This window comes from Callospermophilus lateralis, chromosome 8, assembly GCF_048772815.1.
Source record: "Callospermophilus lateralis isolate mCalLat2 chromosome 8, mCalLat2.hap1, whole genome shotgun sequence".
Taxonomy (NCBI): domain Eukaryota; kingdom Metazoa; phylum Chordata; class Mammalia; order Rodentia; family Sciuridae; genus Callospermophilus; species Callospermophilus lateralis.
The window spans coordinates 93,144,736-93,164,084 of NC_135312.1; the positions used below are offsets into that span (position 1 = coordinate 93,144,736).

Consider the following 19,349-nt stretch of genomic DNA (forward strand, 5'->3'; position numbering starts at 1 on the left):
GGCTCACATGATGATCAGAAAGCAGAGAAAGAGACTCCATATACAAAATATATACCCCAAAGGCACACCCCCAATGCCCACCTCCTCCAACCACACCCTACCAGCCTTGAGTTACCACTCAATTAATCCCATCAGAGATCAGTTCACTGATTGGGTTAATACTCACAATCCAATCATTTCTCCTCTGAACCTTCTTGCATTGTCTCACACATGAGCTTTTGGGGGACACCTCACATCCAAACCATAATAGGCCCTATGAAGGCAGCCTTGCTCCCATGCCTAGAACAGAGCCTGACATGTGTAGGTTAGCAATCAATACTTGTAAAAAAAACAGAAAGGACAAGCAGATTGGTATGGGGTAGTGGGTCAGAGGTAGAGCGCTTGCCTAGCATGCGTGAGGCCCTGCGTTCCATCCTCAGCACCACATAAAAATAAAATAAAGATATTGTGTCCACCTATAACTAAAAAATAAATATTTAAAAAAAGAACAGGCAGATAGACTGCAGTGAAAAATCTTAGGAAGAGAGCCTGAGCTGGAGTTAGTTAATAAGTCTGCAAAGACTCCCTGAGACCTTCTGAAGTTAGGAGAGAGTTCTTCGCTCAGAAGGAAGCACAGCATATGTGCAAAGTTCCAGAAGCAGAAGGAAATCTGGTTCATCACAGAACCAATGGGCAGAGGGGGTCAGTGTGAATCCACATTTTTTTTTAAACAATGAAAGAGAGATGAAATTCAGTTTTATTTTGTGCTCATTGAAGCTTTCATTTACACCAGGGCCTGGTGTATTGAAGAAAAGGAAGAAAAAATTCCTGCCTTAAGTCAAGTACTCATGTACTTGTCAGGCTTGACAGGATATTGATTTTTTTTTTTTTCCAGTTTTTTGGCCCCAAGAGATTGCCCTTCCAGTATCAGTGTAGTGAGGAACCATCCACAAACTGCTGGATTAGTCAATGCACCATTTCACTTTAGTGCCTCTAGAGTTAAAATCTGTCAAGCTGTCAAAAGTGTCCACACTTTTGCAACAAAGCATAAAATAATTTCAATGGGCATTTCACTGAGACCTTCCCAGCCTGGTCTGGTCGTTATTGGCTGGGCTGCTTTGACCTCTGGGACGCTGCCCCTCACCCCAGGACAAGCCTCCTGGCTGCTCTTCAGGTGGTGGTTTCTAATTTAGATCCTCATCTAATATATCAAAAATAGTCCTCAAAAAAGATGGTACTTCCAGAATTCTTATTCAACAGGATGATTGGGAAATAGGGCTTCCAAGGGTAAATACATGTGTCCAACTGTAACACCCCGGAGATCCACAGTGATCAAGTTCCCCAAGGAAGTTTCCCCAAGGAAAACATGAGTATGCAGGGCAGAAAGGGAGCCTGGCCGTGGGGAAGGCCAAAGACATTCATGCAGACACTCAGTTTTTCATTGTAAAACAGTCCCCGAAAACTAAGCTCACAAAATATCATTAAAAAATTCACCAAAAAGGAACATGAATACAAAGTCAGCTGCCTGACCGCATAAAAAACCGCCTTCTAGCATTCGAGAGTGTAACGGTGTAGAAAAAAATTATGCTATATGACAGATCCAAATGCAACTGGTCCCCAAAAATAAGAAATCGGCGATTAAACTCCATATTTGAAAGTGTTTAAAAATTATCTCAAGACTGAAGTTCAACAGAAAAGTTGTAATTAATTCAACATCACAGCAGACGCTGGCGGGGCTGCAAACATATTAGGCAGTGCAACCTGCAGGTGCCCAGCCCAAGGCTGCGGTTCCCCCACTGAGCCACAGCCCCACATTCCAAGACTTCTCCTTCTGCCAGTATGCCTTTGGCACAGGGAGGCTGCCTCTTTAGGAAGGAAAAAAGAAAATATGACAGTACATCTTCCATTGTTCTATAACAGTTTCATCTGATGTATTGTATGTATGTGTGTGTCTAAATTCTGAATCATGCTGTAAAACACTGAGAAGAATTCACTGGGTTGAGGTCAAAAAGTATGAAAAGCCCTAAGCTAGAGCCAGGAAAGAGTATGGAGGGGGCAGGGGAAGTAGTGAATCAAAGATGAACCTGGAAAAAGAACAGGAAATAAATACACGGGAAGCCTTGTAAGCCTTTTTGACATGATTAAATGTCACACCCTGTGCACACAACCAGGTCTCTTTCCTCTTCTCCACCATGGGTGGAGCAGCACTTGCCCTCTCCAAAAGTCAGGTGGATGCTGCCTCCAGAACTATAAGCAAAGCTAAATCAACCTCTTCTCTTCCTAACTTAAAAAAAAAAAAAAGTTTGATGTCCTTTGGCAGCATGAAGTCACTAAACATTTTTAAATGAGTGACATAATCAGATTGCACACTTCGCAAAGATTGCCTGTCACTTGAAATGAATCATTTCTGCAGCCAGTTCTTTTTTTTTTCTTTTTTCACTGCTAGATCAGAATTCCTAACTACTTTCAAGTGCTTTTAGAGTAAAGACCCAAGCCTTTCCCAGGTTTATAGGACCCTTCTATATCTGAGACTGAGGGTAAACCTCACTTGAGTTCTTCCCACCCAACTGCACCCATCTCTAAAAGCAAGTTCTTTTCTTCCTTCTGAGCACCACTCAGCCACTCTCAGACCTATGCTGGGACATTTTTGTCCTTCTGCTTGCCTTTTGCTGGGTGCATTCCCCCTCAACCCCAACAGGGACTCAGGCTGAAAACCAACAGGGCTCCCCACTCAGGAGGAATTTGTCTAAGCTCCAAAGACTTTCCTTTCTTCTGTCTTGAGATTTCAAAGCCTACCACACCCATCATTTGCATGATAACTCTTTAAGGTCTCTATGCATTCGTTAAAAATTGCAAATGCTTGGGGCTGGGGATGTGGCTCAAGCAGTAATACCGCTCGCCTGGCATGCGCTGGGTTCGATCCTCAGCACCACATAAAAATAAAATAAAGATGTTATGTCCACCGAAAACTGAAAAATAAATTTAAAAAAAAAAATTGCAAATGCTGGACGAGGCGTCACTTCCAACCCGGAGGCAAAAGGATTGCAAATTCAGAGGCAGCCTTAAGCGCCCCTGGGTTCAATCTCTGGTTAAAAACAAAACAAAACAAAACAAAAAAATCCCTGCAAAGACTCTGCACTGTGTCTTTGGGCTCCTTGTTGCAGCATCTAACACAGTGAGCAGCCCACAGCAGTACTTAACAGATATGTTCAATGAGTGGATATAGGCAAATGTGAACACCTGGAAGCATCAATTAAAAACTATTTTAACAATACAATTGGTAGGATAAGCAGTGTCAATGGAGAGGAACATTGACAGTATGAGCATCTGACTCAATAACTTGCTCAGGCTGGCCTCCAACTTGAGATGCTTTTGCCTTAGCCTCCCTAGTTGCTGGAATTATAAGCATGTGCTCCTAAAATGTGCCCAGACCCATTATATTTTATATGCGGAGCTAATTGCACTTTACCTGGAAGCTAGCTATGTCTTCCCTGGCATAGATGTCTTTCTATAGGATAGTACCACTATAAAACTCCATTTAGCTAATGCAATGGGAGAATCGTGACCCTAAAGACTAAGACTCTTAACCACTTAAGACTAATGCACCTCCTTTTCTATTCTGATAAGTCCTCCAGGCAGAGCAGGAAAGAAATCAAATGTTAATTCTCCTAATTCAGAAAATTATAGCGCTAACAATTTGGATGGGGGCAGGGTCCCCTTTTTATTTGAGTTTCTTTCTCAAAATAGGTATGGATAACACCTCCCAATTTAGTATCTGTCCTTGAGAGATTTCCATGTGCTTCATTTAATTAGGTCATAATTAGAGGAACCAGTGGGCACACTAAGAAATATCAAAAGACCCAACCCTGAGGACTCCCATTCATCCAGAAGCACAGAACAACAGGCCCTTCTCAGTACAGAAAAAGGATATCTGAGCTTTTCCTCTGACTTTCTGAAGGACACTGAGGGAATCTTACTTATGACTTCAAAAAACAGTTGGCATTTTGCCTCTGCAAGTGCCCTGGCAGCCTCAAACTACTCTACACTTCATTTCCCAAATCCTTCCAAACTCTCTTTCCACCCCACCCCATGCTTAAGAATATTTTTCTTTCTTTCTTCTCTTTATTACATAGATCTTGCTTTTCTAACTAAGAATATTTTTACCTTCTTTTTCACCTCAGGGGTCCTATTGAAGGTCCCTAGTATGATTAAGGAGTTTGTGTGCCACAGATAAGCACTCAGTTCAAGGGTCACATAGACGCTACTACCACCAAGCTTGGTCTCCTCTCGTAGCAGGGTTCACTTGATGCTTTGACTACACCCCTTGTCACTTTAAAACTTACATTTTTTTTTCTTTTTCCCAACCCTCTTTTCCCCCTTTCTTTTCCCTCATCTTTTTTTTCCTAACCTTCTCCCTGATCCTCTTTTTTCCTGACTTTCTCCTCCCTGATCTTCTTTTCCTTGATCTTCTCCTTCCTGATCTCTCCTCCATAATGTCATTTTCTCTGAATCACCTCTTTAAAATCCCCCTGTTCCTGCTGATGGGCACAATCACAGGTTCTGGGACAGGATTCTCCTGTGTTTCTTCTTTGCTAGCAAAACAATAAAACATTTTCCTTTCTCTCAAGACCTTGTCTTCGTTATTGGATTGTCATCAAGGACGAGGACAGAACTTTCCTGTTACACTCTCACACCCCAGTTGCTGCCTTCCACCAATCCAGCTGGGTTTCACCCACCGTGGGGGCATCTTTTCCAGTTCATCTGCTCAGTAGAAGACCCTCCTCTAGAATGCAGAGGGGAGGAGGGAGCAGAGGTAAGCTAAGGTGTTGCTGAGAGCTTGGTCCTTGTCCAGGATGCCAATCCAATAACATGAACACGTTTTTGGAAAAAAAAAGAAAAATGGTTTATTGCTTTGCTAGCAAAGGAGAAATGCAGGGGACTCCTGTTCCAAAGGCTGTGATTCTGCCCATAAGAAGGAACAGGGGCTTTTAAAGAGGTGACTCAAAGGCTACATTTCATGTGTTTTCCGTCTGGAGATGTAATTTACTTGTTCATTTGGGAGATAGTCATTTCAGAGATCTTCTGGTACCATCCCCAAAGTCTGGATTGCTTCATTCCTATGGTAAGTATGTACTCAAGGACAGATAACTCTGCCTAGGATGGGGAGGAAAGGTAATCCTATTTCCCCTGAGATCAGGAAGGAGCAAGAAGAGAGGAAGAGAAAGAAACATGTCCATTTTTAAAATCAGTTGCAGTGGCAGAGCATCAAGGGTTATACTCAAAACATAAAGTGGAACACTCTTACAAAGGGAGGACAGTAGTTTCCTCTTTTGGGGGAGGAGACAAAACAAAGTCTGGAAATAGAGATGTCAATCATATTGTCTGAGGACTACATCAGTGTTAAGAGTGTTTTCCTTACATGCACAAGCCCTGGGTTCATCTCCAGCAATATCACAGAAGAAGTGTCTCCAGAGAAGCTCTGAGGAGTTCCTGAAGAGAAGGGGAAACTTGACTTAGGACTAGCAGGGTCCTTGGCTTATGTGATAGAAAAGAATTTCAGCATGTACCACTCAGAAGCATTAGTCAAAGGCTTATTTAAGAAAGTAGATATATATTCAAGGGAGAACGTGGGCATCTCCAGAGTGAGAGATGCATTTTTGGGGTTTCCATATTGATTTATTCATTCATTCATTCACTTATACTAGGGATTGAATGAAGGGGTGCTGTATCACTAAGCTACATCTCCAGCCCTTTATGTCTTTTATTTTTGAAACTGGGTCTTGCTAAGTTGCCCAGGCTCTCTTCAAACTTGTGATCCTCCTACCTCATCCTTCTGAGTTGCTGGGATTATAGGCCTTTGCCACCATGACAGGCCCAACTCTTTTAAAGGAAACTTGATAAGGATGGGTATAGGCAGATATGTAGAGGATGACATCAGTCTAGTGATCTCAAGGCAGTTTATGGTGGTCTGGTCATCCTCAAGATGCTTAGGTTGAGGATGCAATCCTCAATAGATCAGATCAATAGCTATTGCTGGAAAGTCCCCTAAATTATAGGTTTCTCAAAATATCATATCTCTCTGCTTAATCTACTTATTGGTGGACTAATTAACAGTGCACAAGGTGAAGGAAAAGCAAGGAATGAGAGCCGGGTAAGCGAGAAATGAAAGATGGAGACCAGGCAAAGATACACATGAGAGTTTATTTGTCTGAACTCTACAAGAGAGAGACGCAAAAAAGGCTTGCTTGGGTTCTGGGATTTTTTTGTAGGGCAGACTCAGGAATCAGAGCTGGCGGGTGCTGATGCTGGCGTTTAAGGGTTGGATTGGTATGAGGGAATGATGAACCTTCCTCAGAAAGGCTCGTGGGTGGGAAAGCAAAACTTTTTCCTTAAAATGGCGGCTGTCACTTAAGATGGCCATCCAGATCCTAAACAAGGACCTTATACAAGGTGGATTTACAGATTTCCTAGGAATTTGGAATTGCTAGGCCAGGGAAAGAGACTGGCTTGGAGAGTGACAGGCCTCGAAAGTATGTGGAATTCTGAATTAAAATTTTATGTCCTTGGCCTTCCTTTATGTCTCCTTTCTACCTACTTATTACTTTTTCTGACTTCAGAACCACAAAAAAAAAAAAAAAAAAAAAAAAAAAAGAAAAAAAAGAAAAGAAGGAAGGAAGGAAGGAAAGAAGAAAAAAGTGAATGTTGGGTTTTTGGGGTTTTTTGGGTTTTTTTGTTTGTTTGTTTGTTTGTTTGTTTGTTTGTTTTGGTATACCAGGAATTGAACCAGGGATTTTGCACATGCTTGGAAAGCAGTCTACCACTAAACTATATCCCAAGTCTTGAGCATGGGCTTCTTAAGCTTCCATAGCCTGTACATTAAAACCAAATTGAATGTATGAATTTTTCATACATTCAATTATCACATCATACCTATCACCTTGATACATGATGTCTTTCCGTTGTAATATGTACCATCTTGTGCTGTGATGACTCGATTTTGTCATCAGTATTCTCTATTCAAACTACTTTTCTGAAAAATAATTATTTCTGCCATGCACAAATGGTGTCTACTCTGCCTTCACTTGACAAGAATGTTTCATTTACATATTTAGTCTACTTCTGTTTTTTCTCATCAGCCTGTGATGATTGAAATGGTGTTATTTAATGCCAACATAATTACACAAAACACAAAATAAGCCTAAGAAATTGAGAGGTAGCCCTCAGTTGCAAAATGATACAGGGGTTACCAAATACACTAGTGCTAATTTTTTAAAGATGAAAACAGTAATTTTCAATTTCTTTACTATCTTTTTAAACTTAACTTTTAACTGATACAAAACCAGAAATTCTACATCTTAATGGGGTACCATGTGATGTTGTGATTGATACATGTATATATTGTGCAAATGAAATCAAGAGAAAGCCTGAATAAACCCTCTAACTTCACTTGCTTTTAGTTACTAGCTTTTATCACAAATTTTAGATGTCACATAGCTGAGCAACATATTACCATTAGCTTTGCTATAAATAACACCTCTGGCATGTAGGTCACAATGTTAACAGTTGTCTAAATTGTTTTTCAGGAACTTGGAGTTAGCTCAAACCTGTTGAAACCAACAATCCTTCACTGGGGCCTGTGAAAGTGTACAATGGATAACTTTTTTTTTTTGGAGGGGGGAGGTTACCAGGGATTGAACTCAGAGGCACTCCATCACTGAGCAACGTCCCCAGCAATGGATGACTTTTGTTGTCAGAGGGCAAAAATTCAACCCTAGGAGCATGCTCACACTGCCATTTTCTGAACATGAGCTCTGTGAAGAGCCATGAAGTTTGCTTATATATGCATTTCACTTTGCCTTACATCCTGTCACTTTTCTGTACGCCTTATCCCACACTAACTCTTTAGCCCATAAACACCAGTAAACCCAATACTTGAGCCATTTTGTGAATAATCTCTCTTTTGCAAAACTCACTGGTTCAGTGTTTAGCCAAGTGTATGATGGGTGAAGTGGGCCTGGTTCAATAACATAATCAGGTTAAATATATCTATTCCCTCAAATATGCATACAGTAAATACTATCTATAGGTACCCTAATCTGAAATAGCACACTAAAACATCTCATTCCAACTGCAACTTAGTAGCCATTGATCAACCTTTCACCTTACTCCCTATTTCCCCAGTTTCTGGTAAAGACCATTTGATTCCCAACTTCTGTGAAATCAACTTCCTTAGATTCCGCATATGAGTGATATCACATGGTACTTGTCTTTCTCTGCCTGGCTTATTTCACTTAACAAAACAATTTACAGTTCTTTCTATGTTATTGTAAACAACAGGATCTTATTCTCTTGTATGGCTAAATAGTATTCCATTGTGTATGTGTATCACCTTTTCTTATTCATCAGTTGACAGACACTTAAGTTGTTTCTATTTCCTGGCTACTGTGAAGTGCTGCGGCAATGTGCACAGGAGTGCAGATGTCTCTTTGATGTATTGATTTCAGTTCCTTTGGACATATACCCAGGAATAGGATTGCTTAATCATGTATAGATCTATTTTTAATTTTTAAATGAACCTCCATAGTGTTTTCCATATGGGCTATAGTAATTGACATTCCCACCAACGATGTGCAATGTTCCTTCCCTTTTCTCCACATCCTTACTGATACTTGTTATCTTTTGTGTCTTTGAGAATAGTCATTCCCCTAAGTGAGGTGATATATCATTATCATCAGAAATTTACATTTCTCTGATGATTCATGATGTTGAGCATTCTTCATATACCTGTTGGCTATATGTATGTCTGCTTTTCAGAAATGTCTACTTAAGTCTTTTGCCCATTTTTTATTTGGGTTATTTGATTTTTTTTGCTAATTTAGTTTTGGGGATTTTTAAAATATATTCTGAATATTAACCCCTTGTCAGATGATTAGCTTGCAAATATTTTCTCCCATTCTGTAAGTCGTCTCTTCACTCTGATGATGTTTATTTTGCTATGCAAAAGCTTTCTAATTCAATGTTTATTTGTCTGTTTGCTTTTGTTTCCCTGTGCTCTGGGGATTTTTTCCAAAAAAATCCTTGGTCATTCCAATATTTGGAAACATTCTCTCTAGATTTATTTTTAGTGGTTTCATTGTTTTAGGTCTTACATGTAAGTCTTCAATCCATTTAATTGTTTATGGACCTTTATTTTATTTATTTGTATGTAGTGCTAAGAATTGAACCAAGTGCCTCATGGATGCTAGGCAAGTGCACTACCACTGAGCCATATCGCCAGCTCCATTCAATCCATCTAAAACTGACTTATGTTCCATTGGTCCATGTGTCTGTTTTTATTCCGGTAGCATACTAGTTTGACTACTATATTGACTGGCATTAGAATTGTTTCTTCTAGTTGTATGATGAATGTCATTGGAATTTTAATAAAAATTGAATTGAATATATAGATTATTTTGTATAATATGGACATTTTAATAATATTGATTCTTCCAATCCATGGTTTTCCATTTTTGTATGCAGCCTCTATAATTTCTTTATCGAATGTTTCACAATTTTTTTTTAGTTGAATGTGGCCACAGTACCTTTGTTTTACTTGTTTATTTATTTTATTAGGTGCTGAGGATCAAACCCAGTGCTCAACATGTGCAAGGCAAACGCTCTACCACTGAACCACAACCTCAGCCCCTATGTTTCACAATTTTTATTGGGGAGATTTTCACTTCTTTGGTTAAATTTATTTATATTTTATTTTTCTGTACTTATTGTAAATGAGATGACTTTCTTGTTTTCTGTTTCAGAGAGTTTGGTAATGTTATATGGTCATATTACTTATTTTTATTTGTTGGATTTTTTTATGAGTTCTAACAGCTTTTTGGTGGCATTTTTGGGGTTTTCTATATACGATCATGTCATCTGTAAATGACAACAATTTAACTTCTTTTCTTTCTCTGGCCTGATTGTTCTCACTAGGACCTCTATTACAATTGTTTAATTAAGTGGTAAAAGTGGGCATCCCTGTCTTTTTCCAGATCTTAGAAAACTTTAAAGTTCTTCCTCATGTCATATGTTAGCTGTCCATCTGTTATATACAGCCATTTGGATGTTAAGGTGCATCCTGTCAATACCTAATTCATTCAGGATTTTTTTCATAAAGAAAAGCTAAGTTGCCTTTTCTGTATCTATTGAGATAATAATAAGTTTTCTTTTCCTTCATATTGTTGATGTGATTTATTACCTCATTGATTTTAAGACATCATTGCATTCCTGGGATAAATCTCACATGATAGAGAATAATCTTTTTAAATATGCTATTGAGGGGGCTGGGATTGTGGCTCAGTGGTAGAGCACTCGCCTGGTGGGGGGGGGGGACCCAGGTTCGATTCTCAGCACCACATAAAAATAAAGGCATTGTATTGTGTCCACCTATACCTAAAAAATAAATATTAAAAATAAATAAATAAATAAATAAATATGCTATTGAACTTGGTTTGCTAGTATTTTTTGAAGATGTTTACATTTATATTCACCAAGGATGTTGGCTTATAGATTTCTTTTTTTTTTTCTTGAATTCTTGTCGGGTTTTGATATCAGGATAATGTTGGCTTTGTAAAATATGTTTGGAAAAATTTTCTCCTGGTCAATAATTTAAGAAAAAAATGGTATTGATTCTTCTTTAAATGTTTGATAGAACTCAATAGTGAAGCCATCTGGTTCTGGACTTTTCTTTGACAGGAGACTTTTACTGACTTGATCTCATATCTTGTTATTTTTAATGTTTTTATGATTCACTCTTGGTAAGGTGTATGCATTCAGGAATTTGTCCATTTCTTCAAGATTTTCAAATTTGTTGGTGTATGGCTGTTCCTAATAATTGCTAATTATTTTTTGTATTTCTATGATGTCAATTGTAATTTGTTGAGGATTTTGCATACATGTTTATCAAGGATATTACCCTTTTTGTTGTGTCCTCATTACTATGAACAACTCTAAACTGTGGTGTCAGTCATAGTAGCTCCCCTTTGATCTCTGACCCTATCTATTTGAGCATTCTCTCTTTTTCTTAGTTAATCTAGCTAAGGGTTTGCCAATTTTGTTTATCATTTTGAAGGCCCAGCCCTATGTTTGAAGTGAATATCTTGCTTCCCTCTCTGCTCTTCAAGGTTGGGGAGTGCACCAGTGGTTAAGACTGTGGGTAATGGCCTAGGAGTAAGGACCATGGGGCTCTTTCCAGCGCTGAGGCAGGTACTGGGCTTCAATCTAATGCATGGACTTAATTCCCTCTTCTTCCCCCAATCAGGAGGTATCTCTCTCCCCACTTCTTGGAGTTGTGGGAGGAATAGTACCACTACTCTTTTCTTCCTGCTTTCTTCAGTGTGTGTTCTTTTTTTATTCAACCAAATTCAGGTGCTATAAATTATTATTATTATTATTATTATTATTATTATTATTATTATTTTGGTACTGGGGATTGAACTCAGGAACACTTGACCACTGAGCCACATCCCCAGCCCTATTTTGTATTTTATTTAAAGATGGGGTCTCATTGAGTTGCTAAGCGCCTCATCTTTGCTGAACCTGGCTTTGAATTCATGATCCTTCTGTCTCAGCCTCCGGAGCTGCTGGGATAACAGGTGTGTGCCACTACACCCAGCTCAGATGCTATAATCTTTCATGTGGATTTATTGTTGTGAAAGTAGTTTGTTGTGTGAACAGCTTTCATACTGGTTTTTCTGGGGGGATAGTATTGCTGGAAAATTTCACCCAGCTGCCATTTTGCTTCACCTCCTATTTTAAAATTTCTTACAGATAGCATAATTCCTCAGAGATCTTGAGACCCCACTGGAAAAAAACACAGCTCTAAAATATTGCTTGGTAACTACCTTCCTTAACATTCATACAATCCCTTTATTTTAACTTCATGTATTACAACTACTTATTCAATCCTAAAAATAACTAGCACTTATCCAGTTATGTTATGCTTTCGATATTAGGTGTCCCCCACAAAAGCTCATGTATGAGACAATGCAAGAAAGTTTAGAGGTGAAATGATTGAGTTATGAGAACCTTTACCTAATCAGTATATTATCCCCTTGATAGGGATTAGCAGAATTGTGACTGAAGGCAGGTAGGGTGCAGCTGGAGGAGGTGGGCTGTTGGGGGCATGACTTTGGGGTATATATTTTGTGAGCTGAGCTTAGACTCTCTCTCTCTGCTTCCTGGTGCCATGTTCCCAGCGACTTTTCTCCACCAGAGTCTTCTGCTGTGCTATGCTGCCACATTTTAGGCCAAGAACAATGGAGTCAGTCACCTATGCCCTGAGACCTCTGAATCCTTGATACCTCAAATAAACTTTTCTTCCCCTAATTGTCCTTTTGTGTGTGTGTGTGTGTGTGTGTGTGTGTGTATCTGTAGATGGACATTTATTTTTTTATGTGGTGCTAGGAATTGAACCCAGTGCCTCACACATGCTAAGCAAACACTCTACCACTGAGCCACAACCCCAGGCCCTCTCTAATTGTTTTCATCAGATCTTTGTGATCAGCAAAAAAGCTGACTAAAACAAGTTGAAATACCAGCTTTTAGTAACAAAGTATATCCTAAAAATGTTCCCTAAACCTTCTAGAGTTCCAGGTGGTCTCTCCCTCCTTTCTCTAAACCAAAAATATATTGATTATAACACTAATTTGGCAATTATCATTGATGCTTTTTAGATTTATTGCCATGTCTTTTGTTATTATTTTGTATTTCCATTTAGCCTTTCATGAGTTTATGCCTGATCTCTACCAGATTTTGGTCCAGTATTTCTGCAAAAAAAAGTAGCAACTACCCCCTTATTGTATATTCCATTTGGATCTTTACACTGTCTAGAGACAATATCTGTGATGATTGACAGGAAAGATTATCTGATCATTTTGTGTTCTTTTTACAACACCCACATGGTCCTCCTCAAATCTTTAGTATGGTATTGTTCCATCATTCCTCTTGATCCCTGTAAATAATACTTAGTTATTTACAGAACGTCAACTGGATCTCTAAGAAGCAGAAGCTAAAACATGACTAGAGGTTCAGGAGACTATGGAGGAAATACCTATGAAGAGAAAGAGGAAAAGGAAGACAGGAAGAGATTTCAGATAATGTTATAAATCTGACACCTGTGGGAAGAAAGACTGGGAAGAGTCTCATAGAAGGACTCATATCTGTGGCTAGGGAGGCTGTCACAGGAGGATGGCAAGTTCAAAGCCTCAGCAATGGTGAGGCCCTAAGCAACTCAGTGAAACCCTGTCTTAAATAGAATACAAAATAGGGCTGGGGATGTGCCTCAGTGGTTGAGTGCCCCTGAGTTCAATCCCTGGGGAGGAGGAGGAGGAGAAGGAGAAAAAGAAGGAGGGGGGAGGGGAAGAAGAAGAAGAAAGAAAAAGAAAGACTCATATCTTAGAAAATCTCAGGTGAACAGGTGGCACACCTGTGATCCCAGTAGCTGGGTGTGGCTGGGGTGGGGCTGAAGCCAGAGGATTGAAAGTTCCTCAGCAACTTAGCGAGGCCCTAAGCAACTTAGCAAGATTCTGTCTCAAAATAAAATATAAAAAGGAATGGGGGTGTGGTTAAGTGCCCCTGGATTCAATACTCATTACTTAGAAAGAAAGGCGGGGAGGGAGGGGAAGGAAGGAAGGAAGGAAGGGAAGCAGGAGGAAAGGAGGAAGGGAGGGAGGGAGGAAGGAAGGAGGAAGGGAGGCAGGAAGGTAAAGGGAGGGAGGGAGGGAGGGAGGAAGGTAAAGGGAAGAAGGGAGGGAAAATCTCAGCTGGCCCCCACAACCTGGCCCACCCAACCTGAACCAGCTTTGGCACACAGATTGGAATCAATGATTGGCTTGGGAGCAGCCTGGGAAGTATGACCTCATATCCTTGCAGTAGTGGAGCCCAAGGAGTGTCACCCCAGCTGTCAGTGGTTTCCCCCACCACACTGGTTCTCTTTTTGTTTTTTATTTTTGCACAGCTGGGGATTGAACACAGGATCTCCCATATGCCAGCATAGTGTTCTCTCATAGAGTCACATCCCCAGCCCTTTCAATTTTATTTTGGGTTAGGGTCTCACTAAAATGCCCTTAAATCACTTAAATTTATTATCCTCCTGCCTCAACCTGAGTACCTGGGATGACAGAGGTGCACCAGGCACCTGGTCCACATATGGCTTTATGTAATTAAAAGCAGCTCAAAGTGTTTATGCCCCAAATAGCATTTGCTTACAAACTCTTACACAAATATCTGCATTTAAAGCTTCTTTACAAAGTATAAAATAAATATCTTAAGATAGCCAGAGAGTGGCGCACCCTGCCTATAATCCCATCGGTTTGGGAGGCTGAGGCAATAGGATTACAAGTTCAAATCCAGCCTCAGCAATTTATCGAAGCCTAAGCAACTTGCTGAGACCCTGTCTCTAAATAAAATATAATAAAGGGCTGGGGATGTGGCTCAGTAGTTGAGTGTCCCTCAGTTCAATCCCTGGCGCAAGGGGGAAAAAATCTGAAGGTATTTCACAAATTATTAAACACATTAGTGACTTGGACAAAGAGGAAATTGGATGACTTTGAAAAACGCTTAAGACTCAAGAACTTCCAAAGAAGAAAGGTATCACCCATAGGACCCTTCCCAGGCTCAAAGTACCTCCAGACTGTACCCAATGCCTCTGCTCTTCCCAACTCCCTAGTCATGCCCTGGTTCTCCAAAATATACTACACAACAGGGTAAGGTAAAACTTAAGAAAAGTGCCTCTTCTATGGAGAGGGAGGTTTGTGAATAGACTTTTCAGCTTTTTTCCACACTTACTATATTTATGGAATAAGTTCCATGCCTCAACTTGATTCTGTTGCTTCCACAATATGCCCCCCATTGAGGTAACCCTCCATGACCAGGGAAAACTCCAAGATTCAGTTCAATTCCGCCTCAAGTATGCGTGGGATTTCTTTGGCACCTTTATGAATGTATGTGTGTATCTGTGCTAGAAATGTAAACAGTAGGAGCTGGAGTGAATGCTCAAAGAACAGCTTCTGGAAATGCATATTCTGTTTAATATTTTTGCTGTGTTTATTTTCTGTTAACATCCCAAGAGGAAAATGGGGGTAGGAACAGCAGAAGAAAGAGGCATGGAAAAAGCCTTAATGTTCTTACCGATATCTTAAAGATGGAGCAAAGCCAGACTGAACATGAAACAGACTCAGTATCATAAGCCTCGGTGTTGGCATGGTTACTGAGCACTGGGTTTTCATCTACAGGAATGGGAAGTATGAGGAAATGAGTGAGGAAGGCCTAAAGAACTGTATCCAAAGTCGTGGTGAGAGGGCAGAAGCTGTGACAAATTAGAGAGAATTTGGCCCTTTTAAATAGTACAGCAGCCTTCCAACTCTAGTCTTAGGAGAGTTCAGTTTTCCCACATCCCCTGTTGTTTAAAGTAATAGAGTAACATAGGTTTTATGTGAAGTCTCCTTATGATTAAATGCGAGTTCAAAAAACAATATATGACACTCTTCAGGCCAAGTAAACACAGCTACAAAACAGCTTTATTTCACAGGCCACTGAATTTCAGCCTCTTCCCTACTATGATGTCTTTCCAGAGATGCTTACATTGTAATGGCTTATAAACCTTGGAAAGGATAAGCTCCAGCAAGTTGGATTTTTAGACCGAAGAAAAGGGAGGATTTTAGACATGGCATCTTCTTAGTAGCCTCTAAACCTCAAATGTATACTTGTGCTCATTCTAAATAGACCTGAGACTAATCTTGGTTTGAAACCTTAGACCAAATGAATATTTTTTTGATTTTCTATAAGATTGACATCCATTTCTTGTAACAGTGTTATTTCCGCACACAAAGAGAAAAGCACATAGACATTATTTAGGGTAAGTACTCTAATTTTATTTAAAAAGTAAAATCTTTGGTTTAAAGGAGCTTTTCCCCAGTCAATGCATGAGAATGAAAAGCCTTCCTTGGTTTGCCCTAGACCTCACATTTGGCTGGTCATGGACAGTCTGCACTGTCAGTCACCACCCCTAATTTAAAAAGCACCCAGATAAAGGAAAAAGTAATTATCTGTTCAAGGCCTGATTCTATAGCTTAAATGCTTGAATGACTCCCCAAAATCCCACTGGGAAACACAGGCACAGAAGTGCTACAGCATCTCATCTTTTCTGTTGAAAAGTTAAAATAGGGCATCTCGTCACCATGGTTACAGCATTCTGTGGGTAGTCTCGGTCCCTTACTAACCAAAAAGATCAGTTAAGTGATCAACAGGGAATGTGAAAAGCAGCTCCACCGACAGGCTCATAGCCACGGAAGAGTTTACTGGCAGCCAGGGGCACCTCAGAACACACATATCCTTTCATGTCCTTTCAAATAACAGGTCTGCACAAGGAGTAAACATTTTCAATGTGTTTTCCAATACTCATAATTGTAAAACTCAGTGTGAATTTGAACTTATTTTAAAAATTAATTAGAAGATACAAGCAGGGTATGGTGGTGCACGCCTGTGATCTCAGCTGTTTGGGAGGCTGAGACAGGAGGACCACAAGTTCAAGGACAGCCTCAGCAACATAGCAAGATCCTGTCTCAAAATAAAATTAAAAGAGCTGGGGGAAAAAAAAAGAGCTGGAGCTCAGTGATAGAATACTTGATTAGCATGTGCAAGATCCAGGTTTAATCTCACTACTGCAAACATAGTAATATTAATAATAATAATTTTAAGATATAAATATTCATTATAAATAGGTATAAAAAGATAACTTGCATTAATACTCATACTAAATATACTTAAGATTAAAATAATTGAATTGAACCTAAGAGAAACAAATTATACGGTCTTCAAAAAAAAAATACAAATTTAGATGAATGTATCCATTCAGCCAGCCTGTATCATCTTCTATGTGATAAACATCATGCTAGATCTTCTGAGTAATACTAACAAGAAGTAGGCAACAGAGCTGAGGACATAGCTCAGTCGTAGAGCCCTTGTGTCTCATGCTGAAGGTACTGGATTTGATCCCCAACATGGCCAAATAGGAAAAAAAAAAAAGAGGAAACATCCCATCTTCAAATCACTCATTAGCTAATCAGAAAATTGCAAATGAGAAAAATGATTAGCCAGCATAATAGGTGCTATACAAAAGTTATGTGTAAATTATTAATGGGACCTCCCCCCCCCAAAAAAAAAAAGAATTGCTTAGAAAAATACAGGGAAGAAGACCATTTGGGCTGGCTTTTAGTGGATAAGCAAGCAGAGGAAAGAGCTCCCCATGTGGAAGGGCTTCTCACCACAGGCAGTGACCGTGAGGAGACATTGCTGCGAGAGCCCCTGGAGTCCATGCTTCAGAGACTGAAGCTGAGGCAGGGAGGTTATTCAGAGCCAGACTAGGTAAAGCATTTCATGCTGGGTTTAATAGTGCAGCCAGAAGGAGCCAGTGGGATTTTAGACCAAAAGCAAGATGATTAGATTTGATCTCCAAAGGCTCCCCAAATGTCCTGCAAGAACCAGAAGAGGTGGCGATCCATTTCGGTTATAGAATGAGCATGCTGCACTGATGTACCAGACTTTGTGTTTGAAGCACTCTTCTTTTATTGAATGTCTACTCATTTAAAAAAGATCTATTCTTGAAGGCAATCCCAGCAACTTGGAAAATTGAGGCAATAGGATCACAAGTTTGAGACCAACCTGAGCAATTTAGTGAGAGCCTGTCTCAAAATTTTAAGAAAAGGACTGAGGATATAAGATCATTGGTAGGGGGCTTGCCTACCAAGCATGAGACCCTGGGTTTGATCCCCAATAACACACACACACACACACACACATACACACACACACACACACACACACAGAAAGAAAGGAAAAGAAAAATTTCTGAAGATTCTCTGATTAGCTTTCTTTTTATGTTGTTATTTCTAGTTATTTTGTGGATAGAACAAGCATCTCAGGTGATAATTTAAAATCATCTCTCATGAGAGAATGAGTTTAATTAATCACTTTTTCAGGATTCTGAGACTCAAAAGTTTTTCATTTGACTCTCATGCATTTTGCATTTTAGAAGCTTTAAAAATATGCCCAAACACGTAGCTCAAAGATGTTGGAGATTATTTTTGAAGACTTCCAAAAAAATAATAATCTATAGCACTGCCTTGAAATAAATTAATTCTGATACTATAATGTATTCTTAGGGGGGGAAAAGTGTGAAAAGGAGAAATAATGCTACAGAATAAAAAGAGGAGAAATCAAGAAAAAAAAATGACAAAAGAGATTTCAAGGAGAGTTTGAAGCTATGTTGCACAGTGTTCCCTAGGTAACAGTAAATCTTCCTTACCTTCCTCCTCTGCTGTTATTGGCGAGTCATGAAATCTAGACAATATTTAATCACAGCTACATTCACCAGGAATCATCAATAGACACAACCCCAGCAGCCTCTGCCAGCCAGAGGAGTCATCAAGAATTACAGGAACAGGACTTCACTCGTAGCCCTGGAATAATTTCCTGCTGATTCAACAAGAGGTGGTTACTGAATTTGATTTGGAAAAAAAAAGGCCAGGCCACCCACATCTCCAGGTAATAAGCTAACCACACACACATGATCTGTTGTAACAAAACAACACCTTAATTTTCCCATTTTATGGAAGAAATAACAGCCCTAGAGAAGATAAGTAATGTTCCTAAAATCATATAGCCGGTAAGTGGCAGAAATAAAATTGGACCCCTAACTTTTTGACTCCAAAGCTTGTATTCCTTCTCTCTTTTCTTTAATCTGTGATGCTGGTGATTGAACCCAGGCCTTATGTGCATGCAAGGTAAGCACTCTATCAACGGAGCTATATCCCCAGATCCTCCTTCTCCTTTTTTGAGATAGTGTCTTGCTAAGCTGCTGAGGCTATAACTTGTGATCCTCCTTCCTCTGCCTCACAAGTAACTGGGTTACCAGCATGCGTCACCATACCCAGCTGAGCTTGCTCTTAATCAGGGATAACCACCAACAGAAAGAGGAATGTCAAGTGCATGCCCAGTAAGACAGGAGGGAATTACATAGTTCTTATTAGAGGGAGCTCCTTGTTTAAACTAAGGACCAAGGTAATCTTTAGGGCAAGAGTGACATTTGACTTGGGTCTTATGATCTGTACAAATGAAAAAGATAAAGAAAGCCCATTCTAGGTTTCAATTTCATGTAAACATAAAGAGATGTAAATCTGTGAAGTAAGGGTAAATATGTAAGTAATTACCAATTTAATGGTGTATTATATTTGTTAAGGCAAGATTGTAATAAATCACAGAGTTGATCTTAAAGCAGGAGATGGAACCTTTATTCACCAGCTGGAGGTCTGATCCACCAGCTGGTGGGCCAAGGG

The 19,349-nt window shown here is 39.7% G+C and overlaps 1 pseudogene; it reads right to left on the bottom strand.

Moving 5' to 3' along the window:
- Nucleotides 1-1,049: 1,049 nt before the first annotated feature.
- Nucleotides 1,050-1,534, bottom strand: LOC143405751 (derlin-2 pseudogene; annotated as a pseudogene).
- Between the last annotated feature and the right edge of the window lie 17,815 nt (nt 1,535-19,349).